The 27583-nt window shown below is 47.4% G+C and overlaps 1 pseudogene; it reads right to left on the bottom strand.

The window, feature by feature from the left end:
- Positions 1–24187: 24187 nt before the first annotated feature.
- On the bottom strand, positions 24188–25388 carry LOC149326697 (uncharacterized; annotated as a pseudogene).
- Between the last annotated feature and the right edge of the window lie 2195 nt (positions 25389–27583).

The raw sequence follows: 27583 nt of genomic DNA, 5'->3' as shown, positions 1-27583 counted from the left end.
ATTTGCCTAGTGTGATGCGCCGCCAGTGCCCTTCAGCACTACCGGCGGCCTGACGCTCGCTCAGGCGAGAGAAGTAAGGAGAAGAAAAAGAAGAGAGACGCGGGGCGTGGCTCAAGCGGCGCGAAGAGACGAGCTTGGGCAACGGAGCAGGCGAGGTCACGGCTGAACGGCTTCTGGAACCCGGGTGACCAGGCCTGGGGAAGCTGTCCTCGCCCAGTCTTAGTTCGCCAGGCTACCACCAGGAGCCTGCTGTCTCCTCTCTTCCGCCTGCCTCGGAGAGTGGGCGCCGTGCCGGGCACAGACAGGTGCGGCCTGCCCGGAGATCCTGCCGGCCTTGCTGTCGGATCGTGCCTGCCGTCCCGTGGCTGGGACCCCCTGCTGTGAAAGGGTGCCTTCCTGGCCGTGCCCGGATGTCCAGACCTGGGCGGCCGTCTCCTCTCTGGTGCGTCTTCAGGGCCACTGGTGCTGATGCTCCGCGCCCGACTTCCGGCCGCAGGGAGAACAGCCCTGCGGAGGTACTTAGCCCCGGCGCCTTTCTAGAAGTCGACGGGCAGCGGAATCTCACACCGGAGCCACTCCGCGACCCTCGGCCGCACAGCTCCCTACCCATCAGTGACTGCTCTCCTGTTTTAAGTAAAACCATTTTTGTTATATCTACAGACGTGCTCGGTCTGGGACGATTTTCTGGATCCTCCGGGGCCCCACCTCGGGGGACGCTCGAACCTGCTGGGGGCCTTTTCCCCTCAAACCTAGTCAGGCCATATGCGAATTAGGCGCGCTAGCAATTCGGTTTCCGCTTTGGCTCCGTTGATCAGATCCAGTGTTCACGGGTAGCAATTCGGATTGCGATGTCGGGTTAATGTCCTTATACGCGGAATTGGTCATACTCTCCATTCATATTTTCCTGGGAGTCTTCCTACCACCCCTGGCGCTGTGGTGCAGGGGTCAAGTGATGCGTTGCTGCCCTTTTATGGCAGATGCTCTCATCGGTATAACTTGGGTCGCTTAGGTTGCAATCCAGGTCGCTCTTCCCGAGTGACCTCTCACGATTCTGCCCACTAACACAATGTGCAGGCTGCTCACCAGCCCACTACTCCGTGGGTAGGAAAGCAGCCTGCCACAGAACCAGCTTTAGTTAGACAGACAGAACGATAGACAGACAAACGGACGGACGGACGGACGGACGGACAGACACACAACGGCTAAATGCAGGAAATAGCTACTATAAGTGATCCCCCTTTTTATTTTAATGTAGATTGTTCCCCTCATCCATCAGGTAGAAACACTTTGGATTCTTGGCGTTCGACAGAGAGAGAAGGTGAAAAGAGAGGAAAGGAGAAAAGGTCGGCCGGTGGTAGCGTAGCCCTGGCGTTGACATCCGTATATCGGTAGCTGCCACCCGATGTCTGGCAGCAGTCCGGTGGATTTTCCTCTTGTGTTGGGTGTCGCAACTCAACTAGGATAAACTTCTATTCTAATGGGTATTTCCAAACAGGCAAATATACACGATATTTACAAGTGTTTATAGCAACAAGAGTTGTGAGTAATCCACTAGACACCTGAGACGCCGCAGGTCTCACAAGACTTAACTACATGCTGACTCAGCGTAAACCGGAGGTCAGAGCACACGGCTTTGCCTCCGCAGGGGACCCGACCATACATCGGCACCCTGGGCTCGAATGCGTAGTCCGAGGATGTTCGCGGTTTGCAAGTTTACTGAGAGGTACTGCGGAATAGGGAGTGGAATGAACGTCAGGTACATTAGTAGCCTGCTGCAAACCGGTGAATTGGGAAACATCTCTTTCGGATCATTTCCTGCAATTAAACAGCACAGGAGACCCACGAGGCTGATACATGCATAGGGTACTATTTATCCGTACCCCAGAAAGGAGCTGCTGCTGTTTGCAGTGCGTCCTATGTATATTTATCTGAATTACTGCGACATGTACACTCCGCACATGCCTCCTCCTCCAGGATAGAAAATTAAAGTGATTTAAAATGTCATTGCTTCGGTTCGAGGATCCGCTTATTGGTTTTAATATAGTTAATATAGTTCACACATAACCCGACATCCTCCCGACCATTACACAAGAAAGGGCTTGCGGCCGTAGATAACACAATAAAAATTAAACCAACTCATGTTCGCACAGTGCCTGCTTCTGTGCGTACACACATTTCTCGTGGTCATGAACAACTATTTAACTATATTCACTTTGTTGCTTTCACAGAGGCTGTCTCATCAAACAATCCCCCCTCTGCACGCTTAGCCTAGGCCAGCGCCAGTTCTAAATCTCTGAGTCTCAATTCCTGAGTCAAATAAAACCGGGACAAGTTCATCCATTCCATTTCTCTATTCTGCCGACTAATTCTTAAGCATACGGTGTCCGCTTGAGGGACTAAGGCAGAAATGGATTTCACGGGGTTTTTCTGTCCCCTGTGAACTGACAAATCGCTGTTAACTTCCGGAAAAGTACCACTGAGGTGCTTCTCCAGACATTTTTGACATGTGACATTGGCAGACGTGTCCAGCTAGGGCGTCTGTGCGCAGACGTTTCTTCGGGAAGGCAAGCCTAAGGTCAAATTATGAAATCGGGCTCTTTATAGTACAGAATTCCAATTCGCTATATCAAGGAACCTCGCTGCTATGTTGCAAAACTTGTAAACATGCCTTTTCCAACTTCCTCCTATACACTTATCCTTATTACTAAGCGAATGCCTTCAGCACATTTGTCGAACAAAAGAAATATGAAAACCTCAGCAGGGTGCCATAGTGCCATGAAACTTTCTTGACGGCTTCTTTGATGTAATGTCAACAAGATGTGTAATTTTGTGTGGTAACATCGAAAGCTCTATTACTATAGCCAAAAAAACGCTACCCAATAAACTTCCACCCGGTACGCAAGCTATTTCTTTCATTTAGGTTTCTTAGCTCTTATACAATTCCAAAAAAACCTACCCGCATATTTTGTACGTCCATTTCAATGGCGCTGGAATAGAACCCGGGTGTTTGGACCCGAGCGTTTAGGAATGTTTTGATGTTTTGTGGCCCAGAAGCCAGTGCACCTTGATATTTCACAGTGTCGGCTTCTACTATTATTTGTACAAACCACTTTGTTTCAGTGGGACTACCACGAACTAGTTTCACCTTTGTGGTTGACCTGAAACGAGAGAAAAAAATGCAGTGAAACATTTATTCATGGAGAGCCGAATATACTCCACAGAAGCGAGCGCTCGCTTTGGCGAATGCTAGTTTCTGACAATCCAGCCGTCATTCGTTGCTTAGTCGAGTCTTCAGACGGCATTTCTTTGAATGTATCCCTATAATGCTTTGTTCGAGAAGTTAAAGGCGACCGCAAATCCAACCTGACGGGCCTTGCATAGTGAAATTGGCCTTTTTAGGCTAGAAAACAGGGAGTGCAAAGACACGCTGTGCCGTATATTCAAGACTACTGTGGCTCTTAGTTGCGCATAAATCAAGCTTTGCGCACATTCTTCCGATATCCAACGTGCGTCGTAGCAGTTCTGTTAAGGGACATATTTGGGGATGGTAGATGGGGCTAGTATACATGTTTTTTGTTGACAATAACATTCAGTTCCGAAGCAGTAAGCTGTCCTGGCCAATCGCTTTTCAAGCGAGGTAATGGGCATTGAGGAAGATATGGAATATATACTTTTAGTCAGAAACACAAAAAGCGATATCTTAGTCCCTCTTACGTTGGTTAATCTTGTACATCTGAAAAGGAAAACTGTGGGCGTTAACTACACGCTTAGTGCTAGGCTCAGAATTTCTCCTAATGAAGCGCTTCAAAAGGTACCACACACTTGTGCAATCGCACGTGCTTATGCGAAGGCATTAGAATTTCATCCTCTCCATAAATCCTGCACCAGAAGCTGTGGTAGAAAGCACCCGCCTCGCTGTCAGCACGCTAGCGGCGAAGCCACTGAGCCACAACGGTGTATCCTTATTACCTGGAGCACACTCTTTCATGTAAAACATTTTAATCTCTTTTCTAAAAATAAAATTCTTCCTCATCCCCCCAGCCGCCGCATTGGCGTAATGGTTCTAGTGCTCACCTTCTGACCCAAAAGATGCGGGTTCAATCACGGCGGCGGCACTCGCACATCGATGGAGGCGAAGTGCTAGAGGCTCGAGTGCTGTACGGTGTAGGCGCACGTTAAGGAACCTGTTGTAGTTGAAATTTTCCAGAGCCCATCTCTCGTAGCCTAAGTCGCTTAGGGACGTTAAACCGCTAAAACTCAAACCAAATATATTGCCTTCTTTGCTTCCAGGAACTAAGATGAAACACTTGCAGCCCTCACGAGATTTTGTGTATCGCTCTGAGAATCGATACTTTTTATTTAGCACGAGCGGAATTTGAAAGGGCAGCATCATGCATAGCATGAAATATTGTGCAAAGCTCCTTCACAGCTGCTTTCCCTCTAATATAAGACTGCAAGACTCACGTAGCAAATCTTTATACGAGAATGACTCATAAAGAATGCTTTTGCCAAGCAAAGAACCATTTCCGTTGAAACCGTCCGCCCTCGGAGCAATGTGCCTTACAAATGTCGACGCGAGAACGCCAGTCTATCGGGAGCGAAGTTCAGGAGGTGTATACGACGATGTTATCTAGCCAAAACGATGGAAGCGTAATCTTCCTGTTTTTTTATTTATTGCCGCCAACTGAATTGCGCGAACAAGAGAAGTGTCCACACCCTACCTATATGTATAGACGATGGCCTAACTGCCTTTGTGGCGCAGAATACCGTTTGTGAAAGGTCCAATATATACGGCGTTGGCAACAGAAAGTCGATTAAAGGTACTGTAGCTAGCATGCAAGGGACAGAGTATTTTCAGGCGTAAAGTGACAAATTTGTTCAGTGAGTGCGGTGTGATATATTTAGAGAACCTTCTCAGCGGTAGCAGGGCCAACAGCAGTCCAAAATAAGCAAGGCCAGCCAGGAGCATGCACTAGGCAATGGCCAAGCGGTTCACGCGTGTGCCCCTCTTCTTTACAAATGCCCCCGGGTGGAAGAGGAGTCATTCTGGCGACTTAAGGTGCAGAGAAAACATGTGCAAGACATGTGTACATAGTGCAAGCGCTGGACATTGGCAATTTCACGGCCTAGGTGTCGGAAATTGGGCTCAAAAATATTGGCGGCTCAAAAATATACTTTACGGGAGATTTTTACCTCAAAATTCGATAGGGGCCTCGATACTGTAGCGAGAATATTCTGGGAGAGGCCCGGAGTACAGCGAGGGATCGACAGCCAGACAAGAGACCCGATTATGGGAACGGAGGGATGTCGGTCAAAGAGAAGCAAGGAAGACAACACTGTTGTAGACTTCGTAGCAGTGCTGCACACGAACGTAATATAGGGAACGATAAGGTCCCAATCCATGTGGTTCGAACCGACGCGCACAGCCAGCATGTCCCCCAGAGTGCGGTTAAAGCGTTCATTGAATCCGTTTGTCTGAGTGCGCTACGTAGTGCAAGTACGGTGGATGATGTTTCACGCACGGAGCAGAGTTTTGATGATGTCAGGCAGGAAGACGCGGCCTCTGTCGCTGAGCAGTTCACGCCGTGCGCCTTGTCTAAGTGTTAACCACCGAATAAGAAATCATGCCACATCCTGAGCCCTAGCAGCAGGCAGCACCGCGGTTTAGCAAACCTCGTGGGGTGATCAACAGCAACAATGACCCATCGTTTGCCAGAAGCAGGGCCATATAAATCAGTGCCAACGCGGTTGAAAGGGCGAGGCGAACAACATAGCGGCTGAAACTCGCCAGCAGTGCGGTTAGCGGGTGTCTTAAGGCGTTGGCAGTCAAGGCACGAGCGTACGTATTTCAAAACAAAATTGTACATTTCACACCAGTAGTAGCGGAGACGGAGGGGCGTGTACGTCGTGAAAAAGTCCGAGTGACCGCATTGTAAGAAAGCGTGAAAATATGAGATGTTGGAAAGTATGTGTCTAGCATTGACAAGGACCCATTTTCATCAGTCAGAATAATAATTGCGGTGTTATAGAAGCGAATGCGGATCTAAAAATGTGAAATTTGACGGCGCAGGGTGCGTCATAGGGTAACCGCCGATGGGTCAGAGATAAAGTCGAGAAGAGCCATAATTCAGGGATGCTCGCGGTGTTCAGAAGACAGGTCACCGACGGCGGGAGATGGCGCAGCGTCTCGATTTCGCAGAGGCTGGCAATTTCGGCGGGTAGCGACGAGCAAGACAAGATATCGGCATCCTCATGCTTGCGCGGTGGACGACGTGGATGTCATATTCTTGCAGACGCAGCGCCCATCGGGCCTGGCAGCAGGAAAGATCTTTCAACCAAGAAACCCTAACACAGGGCGGGAAGATCCGTAACACATCGAACGGATGGCCGTACACGTAAGGGCGAAATTATTCCAGAGCGCACACAATGACGAGGCACTTTTTTTTTCAGTCACAGAGTAGTTAAACTCGGCATTCGTAAGTGTGCGGCTGGCATTTTCAACTACATATTCGTCGAACAGACGTTTGCACTAGGCTAGCATGGCACTGAGAACACCACCACTGTCATCCGTGTGGACTTCTGTCGGGGCCGCTGGGTAGAATAAGTGCAGGATGGGAGGTGCTGGTAGAAGAGGACACAACGTGTTGTAGGCTTCTTCACATGGGGTTGACGGAGCCGAAAAATAGACCGCGTCCGAGCAGCTGAGTCAAAGGGGCAGCAATTGGTGCAAAGTTGCAAACAAAATACCTAAAATTAGAGCACAGCCCTAAGAAGCTGCTGAGTTCTTTAGTGGTGGTTGGTTCGGGAAACGTAGTGACGGCACGAAGTTTGTTGGGGTCAAGACGTACGCCGTCTTTCGACACAACCTGACTTCAAATTGTGAGTTCACGTGCAAGGAAAGAGCATTTTTTGAAGTTCAGATGCTGGCCGACCGCTGGAGGCATGTCAAGACGTGTTTCAGACTACATAGGTGTGTCGCAAAGGCGTGCCAACGGATGGTTATATCATACAGATAGCACAAGTACGTCTTCCACTTGAGCCCACCAAAAACTGTATGCGTCATTAGCTCAAAAGTAGCATGAGCGTTACGTCGGCAGAAAGGCATGACGGTAAACTCGAAAAAGCCGTCATGGGCAAAAACGAGGGGTTACAAACGCGCCGGTGATCAGCGCAAAACAGAACAGACCGATCTTTCTTCTTTACAAGGACAACCGGGGACGCCCTTGGTCTGTTGGAGGGCTGAATAGCTCTGCTTGTAAGCATTGTTCCCACCTGTTCTTCAGTAACGTCGTTCAGTGGCGGAAACACGTTATGGGCGCTGTCGCAAAGGGGCATGGGCACCGGTGTCAATGTGATGTTCGACAGTCGACGTGCGTCCCAAAAGGGATTGGTAGCAATCGAAGGCGGAGCGAAACTCAAGAATCGCATTAAGCTGGCTTCGATAAGGTGGAAAAAGAGTGCCGTCAGTAGAGCGAAGTAATAGGACGGTCGGCAATGAGGAGGGCGCAGGAGTAGGTGAGTTGAGGCCATCCACGACGACCGGTAGCGATTGTGCGGCTATGTCGTGGTGGCGAACATAATTAAAGAGCTGCAAGGTGCCGATGCATTAGCCGCGTCGCATAGCAAAGAGGCTTGAAAACGGGTTGGAGACGCACAATGCAGTGAGGCCGGTGGATATAGTTAGCAAGGCATAAGGCAGCGGCAGACAGGAGTGGCGCAGAAGAGTATGAGACGGCTTGAAGACGAAACTTGTACCACGAATAGAATCAAAGCAGAGAAGTACAATCATGGAAGAGCACGGAAAAATGTCGGCGACAAGGCCTTTGGCAGAAACGGAGGCATCGCAAAGTTCAGCCTCCGGCACGGTATTCGGCAGAGTAGAGAGCGCTACCTGGGCCTCTACACGCAGAGAGGCGCAAAGAACATCGCATCTGAGATATCCGATAGCCGCGTTGTTGTACCAAGAAGCCTTCGAGAAGAAGTCCTGAAAGCTTCACACGACCTGCAGAGCGCTTCACTTCACGGGTTTTCACGTACCCTCTGCGAAATAAAGACAAATATTACTGGCCCAACGATATTCAGATTCTGCACAGTGTGCAAAAATCTGCCAGAATTGTCAGCGAGGAAAGACGCTATAGAACGCACCAGCGGCAATCCTGAACCTTAATGCACTTTCAGCCCATGGGTATAAAAGTCAACACCTGGAAACAAATGCCTCAGCTTGTCGAATGACTACTTAACCTGTTAAGACTAGGCAAATGCCCCTTCGAAAAGGAAATCAGCTAAAGTAAAGGAACTTTTCACGGAATTCATTCTTTGTGACATCGCACCCTCGAAATGCTCTTCACAAACAGGGTAACAGTGTTATCGGCGAAGCTGGCACAAGCTTTCCCTTGCTGAAGTCAGTCAAGACAGTGGAGGACTACTCCAGAAGAGGGCAAATATGGGCTGGTTGGTACATGCTTTACGAATTGGAAAAACAGCGCAATCAAAGACGAGACACAGGAGAAGGACAAAACACCAGCGCTATCTATATTCCAAGGGCCTAGTGAAGTGCAAGAATAGAACCATTGCAGACATGGTTTACATGCGTGTCGACTCCTATCACAATCCGTGAGACGCCATCCTGCCTTACGTCGTCATAAGGCGTTGAACAACGTATTCTGCTCCGCAGCTAAGCGCTACACATTCAATGAGCCACTATAGCAAACAGAAAGAAACATGAATAAGCACTACCTTTACAGAAAAACCGAAGAGCAATACGAGAAAAGCAGGAATAGAATTTAGCCTTCATAGATTCGCATCTGCCTTTGATTTACTGCAATCTTTCCTTTTTTCAGCTAAAATAAAGAATAAAAGAAATAAACACACTCAGGTCCTAAATGCACATTGTTCGTGTCTTGCATCCCGACCACTGCAGTGTTGATAACATTAGCTTTTGCAGTGTAGGTTTGCACACCACAGGGATTGGTAGCGCCTGCAGCTTTCTTTATTATAACTTTCATTTCCCTTTCTAGTGTCCTGCATGATGTCTCTGACATTAAAGTTTTACTGCACGTCGATCGCTTAGCGGTGTGGAGCACTTACCTGCCTACCGTTACCGTTACCTGCTGACTGAAGCCGCTGCCCTAAAATCAGCCTAGGACATTTCGTCGACTTATGCATCTTCAGTTGGACCGCAGCTTTCTGTGAGCAGAACTGAGGGCATGTCAGTCGCCTATCTCCGGGGGCTCCCGTATAGTGGCTGCAGCACCAATGCGTCTTCATTTATCCGAAACCCCCCCTTAAAAAGGGGGGGGGGGGGGGGGGGGGGGGGGGTTCGTTTTGTTTCGGTTTGTCGTTTTTTCCGCCCCCAACAAGCTGAAAAAGCTGTGCCCCCGTATTTGCAGCTCAAGAAAGCGGGGTTGCCAGATAAGGCACGACTCTCCATTCATCATGTGTTCCGCAGGAGTGGTCTATGCTATCCCCTTGACGTGTGGGAAGACCTATGTTGGCCAGACTGGGCGCTGCATCAACGAGCGCTTGGGGGAACATGCCCGAAATTTATCAGATTTAAAGGATAAATATGCACATTTGGTAGCGCATATTATGGGTTGCGACGGATGCGAGGCACGATTCAGTCAGACTAAGATTCTTGGCAAAAGCGCAGATAAGAAGGCACGTGAATGTCTGGAGGCTTTTCACATAAGGAAACTTGGCAATAGGTGTGTCAGCACCCCATCTGTTTCACTTTTTTCATCCGAGTTCGAATTCTTAGATGCCGCCCTTAAATAATCTTTGTAAACTTTTTTGTTTTTGTTTTGGTTACCGCTTGCTCATGTGTGCTCGCTGTGAAGGTCGCTTTGATATCTTTACCTTTCCTGCCCTCCTCCTTCTTTTTCAGTGAAACTTCGCCATATAAAGGCGCTGCCTGGTTTCAATAAAATTAGTTGTGAGTTAGCGCTTTGTGTCTCGTCCTTGTCTTTTCGTGGTTTGCATGCTCTGGCGCTATTTTCTTCAAATCAAAAAAGGGGTGACAAAATAATAAGTTTTATGCTCCACGAGTCGGTATCGGGGACTGCTTTGGTTTCTCTAACTAGAAAGCAGGCGGTCCACACGTTAGGTCTAATTCGACGCATTTCTATTAAAACGGGTGTGGACCCCTCCATCTTGTGCGGTAGTTCGTGAGGTTCCTTGTGCAACCGCGCCTTGTTTAGGAATTTCGATTCCAGCATTCGACAAGCGCCAAATTGGATTGGCTGGAAACTGTACGTCCCGCCAAAATTAGAGGTATGTTGCCTTCTCCTCCCCCCATCGCCGCGATTGTAGCGCTCAAAGAGGGTGCACAGCTGAACACTCTCGGTGAGTTGGTGCAGCAGGTGCGCGCTGCTCTTAGGCTTGAGTCTAGCCTTTCACGCACAGCGTATACTCATAGTTCTTATCGTTTGTCACAGTGCACCCTTCCGAAGCCCCTGCAAGTTCTTCCTCCTTGGCAGTCACTACAAACGAATGGTACGACAAAACAGCGCTGACGGACGGGACGGAAGAAGGCGAGACACACACATGCGCTGAACTAACAACCAAATGGTTTATTGCGAAAGAGGGGGCAATATAAAGCATAGAAGGGAAGAAGAAATGCGTTGCAAACATGACATGGCATACATTCGGGATATCATCACTGATTAAGAAAAGCGATCTCCTGAAAAGCGATCTCGCTGTTTTGGCTTACCATTCAACATGAACCAGCCAGCCCGACTCAGCCCTCTCCTTGAGTACAAATGAGCGACAATAAACCGTCTGATATACGTCGACCAACATCAACTCGTGCGGCGTCGTCGCTTCGCGACCGAATTGCTGAAGATGCTCGTCTGCCGAATGCCTCTCGGTAGACGCAAGTATCCGGGACTGCGGGGCGACAACTGCAGTTTACTGCCCTTCCAAGCCTGCCCTTAATAAGACGTGGAAGTTTCGACTTTCGAAACCTCCTTCTGTGGTGAGTTGACTGCTATTAAATTCCTATTGCGATGTGGCCGCCATTCCCATGCTCCCTATTGCTTCTATTCACATCCCCACCGGCGCCGTACAATTAACGCGCCCTCTACGACGACGCTTCAGTCGCAGGTGAGAAATTTCTGCATCGTCTGTCAGCACTAATGCGCCAGCCTTTTCATTCTGAGTGGACACACTTGGTCGCTTCAGCTCTTTAAGCATTGCAGACTTTACGACATGCTAACAGACAGCAACCACGTCATTGCCTCTGCTCCCAAACGAGGATGATGCCATCCTCCTCAAGAAGTACTTTGATTTGGGCTAGGTGGTTCATATCTTGAAAGTAGTTCGGACGGCGCGAAAACAACAAAGACAAAGGAGACACAAACACAACAGGACGGGCGCCAACGTGCAACTGAAGTTTATTGCACCAGACCCCTACATTTTATGCATCACCCGAGCCATATCTCGCAAGCCTATCACACAAGAAAACGAAATTGTCATCAAAAGTACGAACACCGGAAGTAGGCGCTACTATTACAGACAGATATGCGTTCTGCACTATACACATGATAACATTTTCCTTATTTTATCTCAAGATTATAAGAGCGCGCAGCCCACATGAAAGCAATTCATTCTCAAAAGAAATACACACGCTTGAACAAGGCAACCAGAGCGCAAACTCAACAATCCTGATTTAACACAAACTGTGAAATGAAAGAATGACCAACAACAAACGCGGAAAAGTTTTGGTGGACATGAAAACTTAAACACTCGAGGAAACCTCCCAGCGTCAATGAACTATTTCTAGCGTCAAAATCATTGAGAAAACCTCCCAGCGTCAAAGATGAAATTTGTAAACGTTAAAATCTAAAGACAGCCTTCGAGAAAAGCCACCTCAGCGTCACTAATTGAAATTGAAGGCATACTCACGCATGCGCTTCCCGCTTTCTTAATAAAAAATGCCTCCACTACTTCCCGCTCAAATCTGTCTTTACCGCTCTTCAAAAAAACCGTTTTGCTCAATTCCGGACTACACCCTTTGCAAGTCTTGCAGTGGTCTGCAAGGAAACTTCCATGTTGTTGGCGCACATTCCGCATGTGTTCGCTGGCACGTTCATTAAAACATCGACCGGTTTGCCCTATGTACACAAGACCGCAGCTTAGAGGAATCTGATATACCACTTGTAATCTGCATTTCGTGAACTGTTTTTGATGTTTAATAGGGCAAACCGGTCGTTTCTTCTCCTGTTTTGACATAGTGCAAGTTGTCAAAGATTTTCACTATGTCAAAACAGGAGACGAAACGACCGGTTTGCCTTATTAAACATCAAAAACAGTTCACGAAATGCAGATCACAAGTGGTATATCAGATTCCTCTAAGCTGCGGTCTTGTGTACATAAGGCAAACCGGTCGATGTTTTAATGAACGTGCCAGCGAACACATGCGGAATGTGCGCCAACAACATGGAAGTTTCCTTGCAGACCACTGCAAGACTTGCAAAGGGTGTAGTCCGGAATTGAGCAAAACGGTTTTTTTGATGAGCGGTAAAGACAGATTTGAGCGGGAAGTAGTGGAGGCATTTTTTATTAAGAAAGCGGGAAGCGCATGCGTGAGTAGGCCTTCAATTTCAATTAGTGACGCTGAGGTGGCTTTTCTCGAAGGCTTTCTTTAGATTTTAACGTTTACAAATTTCATCTTTGACGCTGGGAGGTTTTCTCAATGATTTTGACGCTAGAAATAGTTCATTGACGCTGGGAGGTTTCCTCGAAGGTTTAAGTTTTCATGTCCACCAAAACTTTTCCGCGTTTGTTGTTGGTCATTCTTTCATTTCACAGTTTGTGTTAAATCAGGGTTGTTGAGTTTGCGCTCCGGTTGCCTTGTTCAAGCGTGTGTATTTCTTTTGAGAATGAATTGCTTTCATGTGGGTTGCGCGCTCTTATAATCTTGAGATAAAATAAGGAACATGTTATCATGTGTATAGTGCAGAACGCATATCTGTCTGTAATAGTAGCGGCTACTTCCGGTGTTCGGACTTTTGATGACAATTTCGTTTTGTTGTGTGATAGGCTTGCGAGATATGGCTCGGGTGATGCATAAAATGTAGGGGTCTGGTGCAATAAACTTCAGTTGCAAGTTGGCGCCCGTCCTGTTGTGTTCGTGTCTCCTTTGTCTTTGTTGTTTTCGCGCCGTCCGAACTACTTTCAAGCCATCCTCCTATTAGCGGCGAAGGAGCACCTCTAACACCGGACACTTCTCTCACCCCTTCGTGAGCGGTAACCCTTCACCTGGTCTTACCCAGGCACAACAGGTCGCAGTTCACAGGATTCGGATCACGGTTGCCCTCACTCTTGCAGTAACTCGAAAGATTCCTGAATTTCGTTTCACAGCCCCGCCCTGGGTGTCCAGTCTTCAATCCCCAGAACACACAGGTCGATGCCCACCACCTGATCCGGGATTGAAGCCAACGAGAATCCGGCACCTGCCGGAAGTGGCTCTGGCAGACCAGTCCTTCGCATACACTACTTGGACGCAGGGAACTCATCATTGGTCACTCCTCGACTTCATAAGAACGATCAGCGTTTATGGCGATGAGCGCCTTACTGACTAGGGTTGCCGTTCTTCCTTTCTCTTGAGTCTCGTAGCACGTATATCCTGCGAGTGTTGGCGTAGTGCCCGTCTCTTGAAGCGCTATGATGTCGGGCGGTGCTTGTTGTGTATGAATGTGTTGTTGGAGGAGGCCCTGCTTCTTGCGGTAGCCTCTGCAGTTCTATTGCCATATGCCTAGGGCTTCTTGGTTTCCTAAGGTTTTTTGGCCATATTTAAGCTTCAGTTTAGCAGGGTAGAAGTGTAGGCGAGTTGGTGAGACATGAAGGAGCTAGACACCGCAGCGGACACGGGACAGAGAAAGAAGACGACACAGGGCGGTACTTGCAACTACCGCAGTTGCAAGTACTAGTTGCAAGTACAGTACAGTTGCAAGTTACAAGTACAAGTTGCAAGCAGTTGCAAGTACCGCCCTGTGTCGTCTTCTTTCTCTGTCGCGTGTCCGCTGCGGTGTCTAGCTCCTTTAAGCTTCAGTGTTGTTTGTGGCCGAGTTGGCGAGGGCTGCCAGCGCGGTGCGGTGGTAGGCCTTTTCTCAAATGTTATCGGCGAATTTCTGCCTGCGGATGCTGCTCCGGAGTTCTGTGACTAGTAGTTGTACTTGCTGCATCATCTGCTGCATCATTTGCTGGATTTTTGCCTTAAATTTAGTGAGATCCTCGTTGCCTGTTTGCGACGGGGCTTGGGTTTGTAATGTTTGTGGCTGCGGAGGGCTGTTCGACTTAAGGTCTCGTACTGCCTTCGTAAGCTCTGCTGTTTGGCGCTCTACTTCTGTCTGCCTAGCGCGTGATAGTTCTAATTCGCGTCTCAGCGCTGTTTTCTCCGCGTCCTCCTGTCTAGGTTGTTCGCGGTTGCTGTTTGTGTTTGTGTTGTGTTTGTTAGTTATCCCTCCCGAGTGCGGAGCAAACCAGGGGTTTTCGGCTCCCCAGCTCACCTTGACGCCGCCGCTCTTTCGGGTTTGCTTCTGCTTGTTCTGCTGCTGCTGCTGCTGCTGCTGCTGGCTGCCTCCCTTGATGGCCGGGGTTGGCAGGGGCGGACAGGACCGTGACCGGCTCCGTGAACTGCTTCGTGACGCCCGGGATCTCGAGCAGCTCTGGGAGGACTCCCCCTCCGAGCTTAACCACCTCGGTTTCTCGCCACGGTCGTTCCGGCTGCGGCGTCTGCTCTCGCGTCCGCCACCGTTGTTGCCGCTGTTGGCCTTGCCTCGCGGCTCCCTGGCTTTCTTTAATCGGTCGTGACACTCCCTCGATCCGGTAGCGTGGTCGCCTCCGCAGATCAGGCATCTCGGGGTACACTGGTGGTCTTTTGGCGGGTTTTGCATCCCGCACTGTTTGCAAGCCTTGGCGTCCGGTGTGGGGCACACGTCGGAGCGGTGACCTTGTTGGCAGCAAACGTAGCATATTTGTCTTGTGGGCCGATACGGGTAGCACTTGTACTCGGCTCCGCAGTCGATGACATGTTTCGGTGTGATGGGTCCGTCAAAAGTGATGACAGCTGTCTTGGTCTTGCCTAGTCTTCAAGCGCTGTGGATGGTAACACCCTGTGTGCGCGTCCACATATCGGCTTTCAGTTGCTCCGGTGTCGCTCCGGGGTCAACTCCGTGTATCACGCCACGCCGGGTGTCTTCGGTGCGGCCGCGTAAGCGTTCACGTCGTATGGGCGTCCTTCGATCTTGAGGCTAGTGATGCGTCTCGCGAGCTGGGCGGCCTCTTCGTTCGGCGTGCTCACGATTATAATATTGGATCCTGTACGGAGCCTGGTGATCAGGTCTCTTCCTTCGAACTTGTTGCTGCATGCCGCGGCTACGGTCCGGGCCACTTGGAATTGCTGGAGCGACTTGACTACAAGTCCCTTAGGTCGCAAAATAATCTTGAAATCGTCCATGGGGAGCGGGGGCAGCCTTCGCCTGGGCTGCCGTTGCGTTCTTTTCCCGTCTTTTTTCAGTTCGCCGGCAGCTGGCGCGCCAGCTGTGGCGTAGAGGCCGGGGCTTCCCCTCCGAGGTCACCTTGAGCGGCCGGGGAAACTGCGGCGTTTGCGGTGGCGTTCCGTCCGTTTTTTCTCTGTCGCTTCTTTTGGCGTTTGGTCACGGCCAATTCCCAATTTGCCTCATCTTCTTTTTGGGTGTCTTGCTGCTCCTGCATGGCGGAGTCCTCGATTCCCCCGCCTGCCGAAATCTCGGAGTCGGAGATGTCGAGGTAGGCGTCGTCCATCTCTTGTGTTTCTAACAAATTCTGGGCTATTCTGCGCGTTGATGGCTCAAAATCTGGGAATTCTGCGGTACGGGAGGCGGTTCCAGGCTGCATCGCTGTCGCTGAACGGGCCTGGCTGCCCGCGAGCGCCCGTAGTCGGGCTAAACCTAAGTAGGCTTAGCAGCGAGCGTTTCCCGCCAAATAGTCGCCCGAGCCACGCGGGGCTTCAAATTCCGGTAAAACTGCCAAGAAAAACTTTAATTCAAGAGGAATTCGGGGCACGCCCAAGGGTCCTCGCACGACCCCACTGCACTCAAGGGTTTATGTTCGTAGGGTTCATAACACTGGGCGCCCGGCCGGTGGCGATGGTCTGCACGGCCGGGTCCTCCGAGTGCAGCAGGGTCGCCCAGTCCTCCCAGGTCTTGAGGTTCTCTAGGTCCCGCGGGGTAGGGTCCGTCGGGCAGAGGGAAAGGATGTGGAAGGAAGAAGCGAAGCGTTCTGGGCATAGGGCGCATGTCGGAGTGGGGAAGGATGGATGATGGTGGGCTAGGTTAAGGGGTGACGGGAGAGAGTGTGTCTGTAGTCTGCGCCAGAGCGTTGGTTGTTTTTTATCTAGGGAGAAGTGGAGCGGGGGTATAGCTGGCGTTAGTTTCTGTAGGCCTGCGTCAGCTCTCTGAATGAGTGCACGCGCTCCTTCGTGAATTCCCGATCAGAGGCCACCTGAGCCTGGTTTACAGAACCTCTGGCTGAAAGATTGGCGGCCTCGTTTCCGGGATTCCCGGAGTGCTCAGGCACCCATATCAGCTCCATTTGGCAGGGGGGGGGGGGGTGCATCGGGCGAGTCCAGTATGCCAAAAGCAGGGACATGAACTCGGCCTCGAGCAAAATTTAGAATCGCAGTTGTAGAGTCACTTAAAATGTACCGGGCTTCCGTGCGGTGGATAGCAAGTGCAGGGGCGGCTTCCTCTGCAGACTCTGGGGGGTGTCTGAAGGGAGAGGTAGTGTGAGGAGGGCGGATAAAGAGGAGTCCACCAAAGCTGCTGTCGCTTCTTCACCCGTGCAGGCAGCGTCCACCCATACGGCGTCCGGCTCGGAGCCGTACGCTCGATGGAGTTCCTTCGCACGGGCTCTGCGCGCTGCTCATGGTGGGACGGGTGCATATTCCTCGTGAGCGGCATGATGAGAAGCTCCCGGTGAAGGGGTCGTGGGATGGCGAAGAGGGTTGGGTCGTTGGCCGGTATTCTAATTCCGAGGGAGTGTAGGATATACCGACCTGTGGAGGTTTGTGTGAGCCTGATGTATTGAGCCTGTCGGTGGGCCTCCACCAGTTCCCCGATCGTGTTGTGAAGGCCCAGGCCTAGTAATCTGTCTGTGGGTGTGTTGAGGGAAAGGTGATGTGCTACCTTGAATGTCTTGCGAATCAAAGCATCCAAAGCGTTTATGTCATGTTTCGATAGTTGTAAGTCTGGGGTAGTGTACAGCACACGGCTGAGGACAAAGGCATGGATGAGGCGACATAGGTCGCGCTCCTCCATGCCCTATCAAAAAATACAACAGTCTCTCCTTGTTGGCCCTTGAATGGCAAACAGGAATTGCTATTGGCACTCTGTTTGTCAAACAAGCCGGTAAGCCAACACCAACAGATTCCTTATTGGGCGGTGTTGGCGAAACGCGAAATTATGCCAGCACCAACAGAGTGGTTTGAATTGGAAAGAAAATCCTGACTGGTACAGCTGTTGGTCAAAGACGCCAGTAAGCCAACACCAATGAGTGGCTTGAATCGCAAGCAGGAATCTTACTTGTACTGTTGGGTGAACACGCCATGTAGCCAATAGCAACGTGCAAACAGGTAAATTTGTATGCGCAGCAAAATATTCTAAACACTGTATGCCATGAAGACAACTCGTATGGTTATTCAGTCAGCATGCTTTGCTTCGGATGGTCTCCTTCCGTGTCATAGGTAATTTTCTGTGCACTAATAGAAAAGAATCGCGGCTCAATTTTCAACATCAACGCGATCCGGTCTCCATGCATGTGCGGTGTGTTCGTTAAAATGGGCTGTCAAGCTCGAATCAGTTTGTCAAAGTAGATACCACACTGATCAATGCATACATCGCCAGTTAGCTCTATGCATCGCCGAGCTCAGTCACGCATATATTGCCTTCACGTCTACGCACTTCATTCTACGGCTGCTGGATATGTTTTTCAAGAGTGCGAATAGCACTGGATGTTATCGTAGCGCGCAGATCTAACACATATCGCCATGCTTCCTTGCAGTGGGTCGATGAATATGCAAGCCGACAATGTGCTGTTAAGGCTCGCGGCGCAGCTATATGCGTTCCTTCCTACGTATCAACATTTATGAAATGTGCATTGCATATGAACGCGTAACAAACAGCGACCGTGACCCCAGCCGGATGGTGGCATCGAACAGTCATAACCAATCCCGCGATTGCATCTCTTTAACAAATATTTGCAAGATTATATCTGACGCCAAGTTTCGGTTCGCGGCCGACTGACAAGCGCTCAGCAATCATACGAATTCGCATTAAAGCTATGCATTTGCCCTGTATGCGATATGCTTTTCTTCATCGACGCGATCCTTTCGTACAGCGTATCCAGACCGCGTAATTCGTGCCAACGAGGTCATTTCGCATATGCGACAACTAAATTACATGTCTGGACTAGTTTGAAGCGTAGCGTAGGCTGGCTACATACATAGAGGAACGTACAGCTCACGTCGACGCGCACGTTACGCGCAGTTGCCGGCTCGTTTGATTTTCCGGTTTTGCAGACCAGTACCATCTGGCGGGATAAGAAAATAAAATATTATAATGTGCTCGCCCGTGCCGTGAAGTATATGTGTGTACACTTGTACAAGTCTGAGAACAGAACATTTAAGAAGCCGCCGCGGTGGCTCAGTGGCTATGGTGCTCGGCTGCTGACCCAAAAGACGCGGGTTCGATCCCGGCCGCGGCGGCTAGAATTTCTTTGGAGGAGAAATTATTGAGGCCCGTGTACTGTGCGATGTCAGTGCACGTTAAAGAACCCCAGGTGGTCGAAATTTCCGGAGCCCTCCACTACGGCGTCTCTCATAGCCTTAGTCGCTTTGGGACGTTAAACCCCATAAACCAAACCATAAACCAACCAGAACATTTAAGAACCGTCCATCTTCTTCGCACATCAATGCAGCTAATTCTCGTGCCTGCAACTAGCAGCGCACTGCCAAAGCCAAAAGTAAAGTCCCACTCATAGTTCCTTAATTTAAAGGATGCATATCAGCATGAATCTGCACGCTTGTTTCTTACTAATAAAGAAAAAAGGAAGGAAAGCATATTTGTACCCTCACCTCAAGATGTAGTTCATACATGTGCACATTATTTAGAATAAATATTGTTGTTGATTGATTCAATGTGAATGAGACAAAACAGGACACACTGTCTTCTACATTTCAAGTAGTGTCCATAACTCCAAGTACACATTACTCGGACTAGCTCAGTACATTGTGACAAATTAAACCTCCATTCAGCAGTTTGTTTTTCCTCCAATAAAGTAAAAAGCAGATTATTCTTTGTTGCTTCTTGAACAGCATACTATCATTTTCCGCATAATAGTAAATTTATTGCATTGCTTATTCTAAGATTTAGAAAAAGAGTTATATTTATCTAATCTGGTTAAATGTAAGTGCCACCAAAGATATAATGTTTTAAGGAAAATTTAGCCTGATAATGGCTAGCAACGCCAGATTAAGCCCCCCGTGCAATGCAAAACTAGCTATGAAATGCAACTAACAAATACTGCCATTTTCATTGCCTGCGCAAGACCGTCATCTGAAGTGACAGGTTCGGTGCACAGGAGCACATCGGGCTCAGTCATCTTCATCAGTACCATCAACCTGACTACACCTCCTGCAAGACAAAGGCCTCTTCCATGTTTCTCTAATTAACCCTGTCCTTTGCCAGTTCCGGCCACCATATCCCTGCAAACTTCTTGATCTCATTCGCCCACCTAACTTTCTGCCACCCCCTGCTATGCTTGCCTTCTCTTGGAATCCACTCCATTACCCTTAAGGACCACCGGTTATCTTGCCTTCACATTATATGCCCAACCCAAGCCCATTTCTTTCTCTTGATTTCGCCTAGGACATCATTAACACCCGCTTAATTTCTCACCCATTTTGCCCGCTTCCGGTCTGTTAACGTTACACCTGTCATTTTTTTTTCGATAGCTCGCTACATTGTCCTTAAGCTGAACCCTTTTCGTTAGCCTCCACGCTTCTGCCCCGTAAGTGGGTGCTGGTAAGATACAGCTGTTGCATACTTTGATCTTGAGAGATACTGGTAAACTGCCATTCATGATCCGAGAGAACCTGCCAGATGTGCTCCACCCCATTCTTATTCTTTTAGTTATTTCCCTCTCATGATCCGGATCAGCAGCCACTACCTGCCCTAAGTAGACGCATTTCCTTACCAGTTCTAGCGCCTCACTAGCAATTGTGAACTGCTCTTCTTCCCTTGCGAGACTGCTCTGCATTACTTTGGTTTTCTGCATGTTCAGGCCTACCGTTCTGCTTGTATAACTCATTGATCATGCTTTGCAGCTCATCTCCTGAGTGACTTAGCAAGACAGTGTCATTGGCGAAATACTGGATTGCATTATCAGCTCAAGAACACAGCAACGTTTATCCCTCAAAGGACCCCCTCCAGCCGTTGGCTTTCTCCGATTTTCATGACCCTGCTAGAGTGACAATGGAGGGAGGAGGGCGACAATGCGGAGAGGGGACTACCCTTGACCTTGGAAGGGGGGAATAATCCCCTTCCATGTCCCACTCCCTGCATTGTCATGCTAGCAGGGCGTTGTCAAGGTACCTTCAAATTCTTTTCACAAAGTCATTACAGGAAGGCTCCTTGCCTGATGAATGGAAGCTTGCTAATGTTGTACCTATACATAAATCGGGACCTAGGAATGTTGTTTCAAATTATCGACCAGTGTCCTTGACCAGTGTATTATGCAAAGTTTTCGAGCATGTGTTTTATACTAGTATTATGAATCATCTTAGTATACATTCATTATTAAATACTAATCAACATGGCTTTCGCAGTGGTTACTCGTGTGTCACCCAGCTTACCGAATTTGTACATGACCTGTCAAGTGCTTTAGATAAGGGATATTCTGTTGACTGTATTTTTCTAGATTTTAGGAAGGCCTTTGACGTTGTATCACATGCCTTATTAATACAAAAATTATACTGGTACAACATAAATGAGAACGTTATTAGGTGGATAAAGGAATATTTGAGCGTTAGGCGTCAATGTGTTGTTGTCAACGGGAAACAATCGCATGAGGTGGCTGTAACATCAGGGGTGCCTCAGGGATCCGTCTTGGGCCCATTACTGTTCATAATTTACATGAATGACATCTTTTCAGGTATTTCTTCATACATGCGTCTTTTTGCGGACGATTGTGTATTGTATAGAATTATTAACGATCAAAGTGACTGCGATGCATTACAACAGGATTTGTGTAAAGTGGCCCAGTGGTGTGAGAACTGGGGAATGCATATTAACTTACAAAAATCTGTACATATGTGTTTCACTAAAAAGAAGGTTCCCCATATTTTCACTTATAACATAAATAATAGCAGACTGCTTTCAGTGTTGGAATTTAAATATCTTGGTGTATATTTAACAAGTTCAATGTCTTGGCATCGTCACGTGCATTTCGTTACTGCCAAAGCCTGTCGTGTTTTAGGTTTCCTGCGACGTAACGCTAAACGTTTCCCTTTAAAGACTAAAGAACTGCTGTATAATACAAACGTTAGAAGCATACTTGAGTATGCTTGCACAGTCTGGGATCCGAAAACCTTGCTTGACGTTCAAAAGCTAGAAAGAGTTCAGAATTTGGCTGTTCGTTTTGTTTTCAATAACTATGGGCGATATTTTAGTGTAACGAGCGCGAAAAAATCTTTGGGTTGGGACTCACTTCAAAAACGTAGGAAAGTACTGCGTTTAAAATTATTTCATAATATATTTCATTCTAGAACTGGAATAGACAGAACCAAATATATAGCCAACCCTGATTACGTGTCTTTACGTAGAGATCATTCACTTAAAGTTAAATAATACAGGTGCCGGACTGACCTTTTTAAAATGTCTTTTTTCCCCAAAACGGTTTCGGAATGGAACAAGCTGCCTGAGGAAGTAGTGTCCATATTATCAAATGATTCATTTTCTTCCATGCTGTGACATTTTTTTGTGTATAATTCCGTGTTCTTTCTATCTCATTGTTATCTTTTTTTTTGTAACCACCTGCACGCGGTGGCATTTGTGTACTTTTTCTTCTACCCCCCCACTGTAATGCCAGCCAATGGCGCTGTGGGTATGATGATAAATAAATAAATAAATGAGAATCTGCAGACAGCATTGCCTGAAAGGGGGTCCTTTGACGAGGAAAAAGCTACGTTATTGACTTTAATCCTACTACAGGCGCCCTTAGGGGAAAATTAGCAATTATGCATCTCATGAGAGATATGTGTGGTATATGCAAACAGCCTTTGTCAAATTTTGGAACCCTGAGAGGTTTGCTTCAAAACCATTGGGCTCTTGTAGCATACATAGAAGTCCCAACTTTTGGAAGGGGAGGAAGTTCCTCTTAACAACTAGAGATTTGGAAGGCCAGGGATACTTAACGACCCACACGGCGCAGCCCAAAACAGCCAACAAGGAACTTCCCTGTACTGATGTGGCCCCCAAAACAAGAAAACAACACAAGTTTGCCACAACTATGCACTGTTCACTTCAGGATTGGAAGTTTGATGAAAATTTTCATTCTGTAAGATGCCTTAACTTGCTTGCGCACAAGACCAGTGCTGCAAAATGCATTTTGCTGCAGAAGGCTTATATGTATCAAAAAGATACCAGATCGCTAAGCCCCTCTTTTGCTTGAAAAATCAAATCGGGAATTGTTCATCATTAAGATAGCCAAGAAAAAAAAGGATGCACAGCAAATAAAAAAATGAACACCTTTCTGTGGGCAACACAAAAGCAGGAAAATCAAGTGAGAACTGTATACTCAAGCATATTAAGGACTTACAATTTCAAACAAATCATTACAAACTATGGTTTTGCTGCAATGAAAATGTGACGTACGACATAACATGGTAGAAAGCTTGTTTATTCAGCACACAAATAATGCTAAATTCCCAAAGGCTTATATAAAACAAGGAATCATATGATAGCGTTTGGTCAACGATTTTCTAAAAAGGTACACAAGACTGAAAATCACAGGATGGTAAACAGACTGAACTCTGTTGATATAATACGGGTTGCCTGACTGACTGAAATGAAAGGAGTCACATTTTATGGCTTGGTGAGGCAAAAGTCAGGCAAAGATACCTCCCACAGTGGCTGATTTGCTGTGGCATACAGTTGTAGAGCACAAGGTTGCAGGATCAAATCCTAGTTCCTCTGGTCACATCTCACTGCCACTCAAATGTGAAAACACGTGTGCTGCGCATTGGCAGTGGACGTTAAAGAACCCTAAATGACCAAATTATTCAAAAGCCCTCCACTATGTTGTCCCTTTCTTTCTTCCTTGTTTCACTGCCTGCTTCACCGTTTCTCTTATGACACAGTTCAGATGTTTAGTGTAGGACAGTGTACAATCAGTAAGTAATCAAACGTGAACAACACTGAACTGCAGAGACAAGAATGCAAACGTATCAGCTCTGAGAGACAATGTACAAACAAGGTTGATTACCACTTCTGAAACACAATCTTTGCACTTTCTAAGTGAAATTCAGATGTGCTAGTATTGAGATTTCCCTTGCTAAGATCTTCTCATTTCGCTGTTCATGTTTCAAACGTCATGTTTAAATACTATTTGTTGACAAAAGTACCACTGCTTTCCTCATAAATAATCTGCATTTGTATTTTGGATACACTAAGAAACAAATGGCAGCCTCAGAACTTTAAAAATGGACATAACTGCAGGCTCAAAGTTGCAAACTAGCTCATTAAATTTTCACATCACGGTGTGACGACGGCTGACATGGAGGTAGCTTTCTCCTGAGTCAAGAATAAAAGGACAGAACAATAAAAATAGATGGGCTTTCGCGCGTTTGGCCAATATAGTTTCTTATCACAATAAGCTTAATTCCGCAGTGCAAAAAGCAACATCTCTTTCAGTCGTCAATTAAACTCCACTGGACTCTACAACCAAAAATAAAAAAGAATTTCAATGCTCAAAATGTGAATAAAATGGCCGAGTTGTTCACTGATGTACAAATTTGTACAAGGGACCAAGGCCTTGTCCGATGTTTATCATTTAGCATTGGCCTCCTGTTAGACACTGTCTGAGGATCAAATAAAGCAAACAAAATTTTTCATGACTCACTGGCACACAGCTAAATTTGCCATGAAAGCATCTAGCATCGTTCTTGCTCATTTCCGACCTCACACAAATATGAAACGTTATCTATGTTTATAAAACCACACTGTGCAAGAACATCTTCAGTAGAAAACAAATGGTGGTTTTCTGACAGCGGTGGATGCACACAAGGCACAATATGGGGCACATAATGGGACACATTTGACACGATGCGCATTTGTTGGCAGTGAAAATAAATGGAATTCTGAGCCACATAAATACCAAGTATATATGAGTAGGTGCCGTCCTTCATCTTTACATAACATGTACAGCTCTTCTTAGGTACAACATAGTCTGCGGCATGAATGATGATGCTGCCCACCTCTGCACGAAAATACTTGGAAATGCTAGGTACGCAAGCAAATCTCTCCATGAAGAGTTTTTCAAGACTCTGCGGCAATTCTCGAATTGGCTGAGCAGCTCCAAGAACACACGTTTGAAACCACCTTTTGCTCTTGGATTCTAGATCACATTTAGCAGCTGCAAGGCGGGCTGAAAGTTGTAACACTCTACTTAAAAATCCATGTTTGATGCATGATGCACCTTTCTGCCACCTGCATTGGCACAGATTTTGCAGCCGAAACAAGCTTCAAGGCTCGGCCATTAGAATCCTCAAAGGGGAATGTTGAAATGCCCCAAAGTGGACCGAACATCCGTGTTGCCTTTGGTAAGTGAAGCAGCTGATGAAAGTTAAACGTTGCTGCTGCCTCTCCATAGAGTTTTGTGACTTGTGTAGCAAATTGGAAGAGTAGGTTTTCTGCATCACTAATATCACTTTCATTGACCACATCCTTCAATAGCAAGAAAACTGCTTTCACAAGAAGGGCAAAATGGGACACATATGTATGCACAAGAAACCCTGAAAGACATGGCAAGCTATGAAATAGTAGCCAGTACCGTCACTCTGTGGCCTTCCAGAATGCACGTTCTGAAAGTGGCCGTGGCATCCTTGCAAATGTGATTGGAGGTTTTATGCACCGTAGCCTCGGATCCAAGATGTTAATGTGCCTGCCAATATAGAAGGCCGATCCCGTGGCTGAAAGCCACAGCTCAGTCAGCTGCTTGGTCACACCCTCCAGCACACAATGCATGTAGTCTGGTGGTAGTCCCCAGACAAGGTCCAGACCCTTGAGCTTCATAAGACAAGACGGGCCTTTCATGCCAAAGATTGCAGTCTTCTCCAGCGTTGACCGAAGCATCGCATTAAGCACACCTGCATGCGTCCTCTCAGCAGCCACCTGACCATGACAGGGAAACTTCACTGTTCCTGGACAAAAACATATTCACATTTGTCATTACGGTGGCTGCTTAGGCAGCTTGGAATACATTTTTCTTTCACTACATCAGTTTACGGCATAATAAATAGTTGAAACTGCACCCTTGTGTGCATTGTTCTTTTAATTCTAGTTTACTAATTGTTTATTAAGTAAGAAGCAAAAGCAGCGAGGCAAAAATTCAGGGGGCACTTTGACTGTCTAAAGTGGGTAGAGGCGGAAGCGTTTTCCGCACCACCATCGCTGTTTCTGTGGCACTGGTGGTGTCACATATATTTGATTACTAATTACTAAGTGATGACAAATCACTAATTAATGGTTATTCACTGATAAATGCCTGAATACTAATTAACTGCTAATTAATGACGCTTAAGCTTCGCCTTTAGGAGTGGAACGCGACAGCACGTTGTAGCGCTGCCAGGGAGTCCACGGAACACCACCACCCGTTCGGCGCGATGCCTTGCCCTTTGAACGCAACGCTTTTTGGGGAAAGGAAATGGCGCAGTAACTCTCTGTCATCTCGGTGGACACCTGAACCGCACCGTAGAGGAAGGGAGGAAGTGGGAGTGAAAGAAGATAGATAGAGAGGAGCTGTAATAAAGAAAATGAAAATTGTATTTGAGGAAAGGAAATTACGCAGTAACTGTCTCACAAAATGCAGGGGGCACTTTTTTGACCTCCAGTGTGGTCACTGATGTGCGTTTAAGATGTTAAGCTTCGCCCCTAAGAGTGGAACGCGACAGCGTCTTGCAACGCTGCCAAGGAGTCCATAGAACGCCATCGCCCATTCGGTTCTACGCCTCGCTCGTCGGTAAATTGGTTTTTGAGGAAAGGAAATGTATCTCTCATTTGTCGGTGGACACCTAAACCTCGCCGGAAGAGAATGGAGGAGGAGGAGAGTGAGTGAAGACACCGTATTCACCAGACGCGCCTTTGTTCATTCCAAACCATCGAGCTGGCATGGCGGAGTGGATAGCATGCTCGTCTCTCACGCCGAAGACCGGGGTTCGATTCCTGAGCTCGACCAATTTCTTAATCGGTTTTATTTATTTATATGGCCTGACTAGTAAAGCTAATTAGGCTAATTGGGTAATTAAGCAATTAACTAAGCTCAATCCCACTTGGAGCATCACTATAGGATCTCTTCAATTGGTTGCATGGTTACTAGCCAAAGTACAATTGGCCCCGTTTGAAATTCGCGCACTGTGACGTCACGACCGTTTCCACCAATTGAAAAGCGTGACATTTTCTGTCGACAACTGCTGCTTACAACGATGAGACATTAAAGGCTTCCGCCTTAATATGTGTATCTCTGCTGACGTCTCGTTGCCTGCCACAGTTTTGCATGCAATATGTGCGAATGACAGCGGTGCTTGCTGTGCACAATCAGGAGTGAAGAGGGCCATCTGAATCACTATGGGAATGCCAAGATGTCAGCATGAGTGAACTTCTCTTTGCACCTCCTCGAAAGTTGTGAAAGCTTAGTGGTTGAGCTACTTGTGAGGATAGCAACCAGAATGCAGACATGCGTTAGATGTGACTTAGCCATGCACTTGCAGTGAAGTTCCCCGTACCTTCAATGAGAATCGGCCGGGTAGCTCGAATGTATCTTTAGACACTTCAATAAAAAAAAACTGGGGATCCTGCCTTCCCAATCAACCTGCTATCATGGCAAGCAGTTATACATGATGGCGATAATCCACCATGTAATGAGAGTTACACTGTTCTCTTCTGAAGCCTGGTAAGTTGTTACAACTGCAACGGATTATAAATATCGGTGAGCTGCTTGCTGCTCAACATTGGGTAAAAAGGCTTCTCTCTAAAACACCTGTTAACAGGCTCTTTAAAAATTGTAGTAAAAAATTGGATGGAAATTAACTCCTTTTTTTGCTGCACATATAATAGTATGCAATGTTTAAAATGGTGGCTTCATAAAAACCAATTTTCATTAACAAAAAAATCCACGGATAATTCCCATTGAAAGTCACAATAAATACAACGCTGTCCTTCATGTTCGATTTTTCATTCGACTTGCTATCTTTTCTTTTTTTCTGAGCACACATATTTCCCACGGCAGGTTGCATCTACATTCACCAGATATAAACGTTTGCTTAGACTTC

Source organism: Amblyomma mixtum, chromosome 10 (genome assembly GCF_055824585.1).
Source record: "Amblyomma mixtum isolate Tamu chromosome 10, ASM5582458v1, whole genome shotgun sequence".
NCBI classification, from domain to species: Eukaryota; Metazoa; Arthropoda; class Arachnida; order Ixodida; family Ixodidae; genus Amblyomma; species Amblyomma mixtum.
The sequence above is the reverse complement of the archived record's forward strand: the minus strand, read 5'-3'. Positions and strand labels throughout refer to the sequence as shown.